Consider the following 5,973-nt stretch of genomic DNA (forward strand, 5'->3'; position numbering starts at 1 on the left):
CAGAGGGGTATTTCAGCCTACAGCATATATGCCCTATCCGTTGACTAGATGAAGTTAAACCTGTAGGGTCTCCTATTGCTTATAATTTCTTGCTGTGACTTTAGCTACAATAGAATGGGGAAAAATGATGTGGCAGGTCATCAGTTTGGGTGACCGATGGGAATCACTGAGTAAGTTTAGACTGGTTAGTGTCTGCACTACGTCTCATACACTTTACTGAACTGTACATAATATGAAAACTAGACTGCAGTTGTCTCATGTCCAGAAAGCTGAACACAAGGTGGAGACTATATCTCTTCCAGACATGTTGTAAAAGCTGCGTATTTTAAAAACTAAATGAGAGGTACATTCTGCCATTAATATAATGGGCTCAGTATAAAGCAAGCAGAACGAACACTATTGCAGTAAAGCTGCACTTGCCTACTTTCCATCTGGCAGAGCAGCCAAATCTGAAAACCCTGCTGGCAGTTGGCACTTATGGGTGAGCTGTAAATGGCTTTTCTATTGACCTCTTTTGGATTAGAGTATGTATGGTGGCCTTAAAGGAGCGCATACACGTCAGATTTGACTATAGAAAGAAAAATGGCTGTACATCAGAAGCTATGGCCTGCAGTGCTGGTTGAAGATGTGCTTACAGCATTGTGATCTTGACACTACTAGACTCCCAAGCATGGTAAATTTATTTAGTCCTGGGCTTTAATTACGGTCACTAGCAGGTGGGTCCTCGGCTGTTATACACAGCCTAGGACCCGGAGGAGAAGGGAAAAGCTGATTTAACCGCTTCTGCCTTATCCTTTCCAATGACCACTATGTAGTGCAGAGATAAGGGAAGAAGTGTTGCCACCTCTGCTATTCAGCCTGGTGCTCACGTGCCAGCTAGAAGTCCCCTGTCACAACAGTCCCTGATCAGCTCTGTAAAGGCCCATTTACTCGGGATGAATGTCTGGCAAACTATGCCTGACACTCGTCCCTATATGTTCTTGCTTTCGTGCTGTCACACAGGAGCAAGTATCGCTGGCTCGCTCACAGAGCGGCCAGCAGGGGCGTTGGGCGACTGGAGGTTTTAGTCCTCGCTCTCCCACGCCACACTCCATTTACTTAATGAAGCGGTCGTTCAGTTCTGAACAGTTGCCGTTTACACTCAATGATCATCGTTCAAAATTTTATGTAGCTTAAAATCCTGAATGGCCGCTGTTAAAGTGACTGACGGGGGGCGGGGGAGAGTGAGGAGTGAAATCTCTAGCTGTCCTGGCCCACCTACTGAGCAAGCCAGCGCTACTCCCTCCTGTGAGACAGCATGGGAGCAAGGATATACAGGGATGAGTGCCTGACGTTCATCCCATGTAAATGGGCCTTTAGTGACTATTGTCACTCTCCAGCAGGAGGAAAAAAAATGGGAATGACCACCCCAGCGGTCTTATGATGTCATGAAGGACATAGATGTTTTAAAAGAAAGAAAATAAATAAAATTACAGGATAAATTATGTACATAAAACTAAATGACCTGCTGCTGCGAAATGTACAGTTATCCAAATATTCAAATATTAAATATCCGACACAAAAAACATTACTGTACTTTTTTTTTTTTTTTTTTAAAGCATAAATATGCTAACTTTAAAAACTATGAATTTAAAAAAAATAAAAAAATACTGACTCCATGACGGCTCTGTGTGTGCCACCCTGGTGCTTGATATAAGCCATGGCATTGGCCATCTGGACCCAACCTAAATGCCTCATGTGTAAGTCTTGGCACTGGAGGAGGGGGAGGATGATCTCTCCTGGATTCTACAAGGTTGATATGCAGATAGGAGTCCTGTGGACTCCAGCGACTCTAAATTGTGTAATGGAGATTGGAGAAGTAGGGAACTTAATGAGCCCACCGGTCAGAGGATAGGAACCAGAGCATCTGGAACAAGGACATATTCACCTGTCCTGAAAGCTGAAAGTCCATTTTTAACTATTAGAAGCAGATGCGACTCAGATGGTCCCATGCATGTTGTGTTGGTGATAAAACTGGCGGCCGGCCGGCCACAGAAGTGACAGTGTTGTCGGCACATTCTTGTGACACCCCCCCCCCCCCCCCCCTTGTGTGTGCAACTAAGCATTATCTTACTGGAGAATACCTCTTGGAAGCCACTGTGAGAGGAACATATGTGGCTGCAGGATGTCCTGAACATATCGGTGAGCTGTCATTGTCCCTCGTACCACTACTAGGGGTGACTGACTGTCATATGCGATGCTCCCCAGACCATCACACCAGCAGGGGGTAGAGTGACATTCCACAGCAAAGACAGGATTAAGGCGCTCACCCCTGGGTCTCCAGCCACGAACATGGCTATCGAGTGTTCATACTAAACCTGGATTAGTTGTTGCAGACAACCCAGTTCAACGCTGTAGCAGTTCAGCCTTGTAGTTGACGGCATCATTGCAAGCAGAGGTGACGGTCGGTGTTAAAGGCAGTACACTTAATCGGTGCCCTGAGACGAAATGTCTTTCAGCCAAGCGCCTAGAAATGGGGCTGACAGACACAGGGAACTATAATGATGGGGTCATCTTTCTTTGGATGGCGAACAACAAAACAGTTGAAGCTGGTTGTTCTTGTCAGACAATCCTTTGAAGGTCTGTCGAGTGCATCCCGAGTCCGGTCGCGTTAGGTTCGTGCCCTCATGTATGCACTGGTCCCATCATCTAACAGTCTGCTCAGAACGGCCCAGGTGGTTGGCAATTCGTTGATACAACCATCCATCTTTTTGAATTCCAATAACGCGCGCCCCATCCCTCTGAAACTCTTAATTGGGCAAAATTTCTTCAATTGCATCATAAAGGCATCTACTGGTCAACAGAGATCACTACACAAGTAGCCTCTGAGAGCCTTTTTTTTTTTATAGGCCAAGAATGGAACTACTTTTATGGCCTCGGGTGGCAAGACCGTTCATCTAATCATGCCATTACTCATTTGCATATCTGAGATTTAATTTTACTTTACATAAAATCCATCGTTCAGCAGCTGAAAGACTGAGCAGATACATTGTTTGAATGCATTTCGCTCACCTTTCAAAAGCCTGCAGGATGTTCTCCCTGCAGCATGCTTACACTAGCCACAAGGAAAAGAATGCAATCTGCCTGCAGCTATTTGCACAGCTGGGAGTGTGTTTTAAACACATGCAACAGCTGAACACACTATTTAACCCCTTAGTGACAGAGCGCTTTTGCTTTTTTCCATTTTTGTTTTTTCCTACTCCCTTTTAAAAAATCATAGCTCCTTTATTTATTCATCGACGTCGCTGTATGTGGGCTTGTTTTTTGCGGGACGAGTTGTATTTTTCAATGGCACTATTTATTGTACCATATAATTTACTGAAAAACTTTTAAAAAATTCTTAGCGGAGAGAAATGGAAAAAAAACGACATTCCACCATCTTTCTGTGCGTCCTGTTTCTACGGCGCACAAACTGCAACAAAAGCCACCTGATATTTTTATTCTATTGGTCAGTACGATTACTACGATACCAAACTTGTATAGTATTTTTTTTGCTGTAGTACTTTTATTTATTTTTTTTTAATTATTTTCTGCGGTCATTTTGTGCGCGCAATACCGTTTTTATTTTTCCATCAACGTAGTTGAGCAAGGGCTCATTTTTTGCGGGATGTCCTGAAGTTTCCGATAGTATCAATTTGGAATACATACGACTTTTTGATCGCTTTTTATTGCGTTTTTTCTGGGAGACAGGGTAACTAAAAAAGTGTTCTTTATTTTTTTTTTTTTCAGACGTTCACCGTGCGGGAAAAATAATGCACTACTTTGATAGATCGGACTTTTACGGACGCGGCGATATCAAATACATATTTTTATTATGATTTTGATATTTTAATAATGGATATGGCAAAAGGGGGGTGATTTAAACTTTTATAACTTTTTTTTTTCTTTTAACAATTAAAAAAACTTTGATTATTTTTTTTACATTACTTTGAAGTCCCCCGGGGGGGACTTTAACATGCGACGCTTTGATCGCTCCTGCAGTATGACGTAATGCTATAGCATTACATCATACTGCTTTTTTACAGGCAGTCTTTCAAGCCACCCTGTGTGGATGGCTTGATAGGCAGTCTGCTAAGGCTTCGGGGGATTTAAATGCCGCTGTCAGAATTGACAGCGGCATTTAAAGGGTTAATAGCTGCGATCGGCCGAGCGCAGCTATTGCCCGTGGGTGTCAGCTGTAATAAACAGCTGATGCCCGCGCTGAATGGAGGGAGATAGCGCCGCTACCTCCCACAATACACGTCCTGCAACAGCAGGACGTAGTTTTACGATAGGGCTGTCACTAAGGGGTTAACCCACCTGTGGTACTATTCTGTCTATTTGACCCCATTGAAGGACTGTACTTTTGAAACTGCCCCAAATCATGGCCTTTCATGCATTTTGTCATAACACCTTCCTAAAAATACTACATAGGCTAATTCCCAATTATATGCTTAAGAAAGGCAGTTGATACTGCCGAAACACATCGCATAATAAATTATTGAATACTTTCATGGATTCCCATGGCACTGATCTTGTCAGAAGCAAATGAGTGCAATATTCCTTTGGCTTTGGAAAAATTTAAATTATTTGCATGATCAAACAATAGGGTCATCTTCCTGTCCATGATGCATTCAAGAAAGAATGCAGATAAGAGCATGGGAAATCTGTTTTGCACCCAAGAAAAAGGCAGTGTGGACAGCCCTGATGAAAAGTGCACCTTGTATACCACGGCAAGGAAAACAAATAGTTGGCAATGAGGGCTTTTTTCTTTTTATGGAGTGATTGATGTTTAAATCCCCTCTGAAACCACTCTAACGATTTTGTCATCACCACGTCCTCAGGCAGAGAGTTCCACAGTCTCAATGCTCTTACAGTAAAGAACCCCCTCCTATGTTGGTGATAAAACTTGCTTTCTTCTAGATGTAGAAAATGCCCTCTTGTTACCGCACTCCTGGGTGTAAACATGGGAGAGATCCCTATCTTGTCGCCCAATGCATTTATACATAGGTATTTTGTTGCTCCTTAACAGTCTTTTTTCCAGGGTGAATAACTCCAATTTTTGGGGTATTCCAGTCCTATTATTCTATTGATTAATTTAGTTGCCCTTCTTTGAACCCCCTCAAGCACTGTAACATTTTTCCCTGAGCACCGATGTCCAGAACTGTATGCTGTATTCCATGTGAGCCCTGGCAAGTGCCTTATATAGTGGAAGAATAAATGTTCTCACCCCTATAAACTCTTTTAATGCACCCCAAGACTTTACTTGCAGCAGCTGACTGGCATTGATTGCTCTAGTTAGGTCTACAGTCAGCTAATACTTTTCTTATTCACCGTTTCACATTCCTATGAGAAACACTGAACGAACAGTGTTTAAACTGCCTGATCCAGCGCTGGGTTTCTCTGACGGCTGAAACTGGATGAGTGAGAACCACACAATTCTTATTTGTCCAGTCTTTGCCCGTGTTCAAAGTGCACGTTATTGTTCAGCTTTGCTCGTTTTAATGATTTTCTGAACAATAATCGTTTCATGTAAGCACAGCTTTATCTCTAGATTATAACCTAGTAAACAGAGTGGATGGTTACTGTGACAAGTTATTATTTCACCAGAGGTTTGGCTTTGCCCTTAGCCAACTGCTTGCCAGATGCTTAACTGCGGGTCTTTTTAGCAAAACAAAGTAGAAATGAATAAGACTCGGTTCACTTATTTTTGCATCCCATTGAGGGAAAAAAAAAAAAAAATGGATCTTTTTTCCTGCCCGAACTTCCACCCACGCTAGTAAGCGGACTGCCGACACACGCCGTTGCCAGGGCCTGGATGTCTTAGCTCGTGTACAACTGTGTTAGTCTGCTATGGTTTTAAACAGAAAACGGGTCATTGAAACTGATGACTAAAGACATGGGGATTGGTCTACAAGAGCTTCATTACAGCAAATGACAATACAAATAAACAGC

Source organism: Eleutherodactylus coqui, chromosome 7, assembly GCF_035609145.1.
Source record: "Eleutherodactylus coqui strain aEleCoq1 chromosome 7, aEleCoq1.hap1, whole genome shotgun sequence".
Lineage (NCBI taxonomy): Eukaryota > Metazoa > Chordata > Amphibia > Anura > Eleutherodactylidae > Eleutherodactylus > Eleutherodactylus coqui.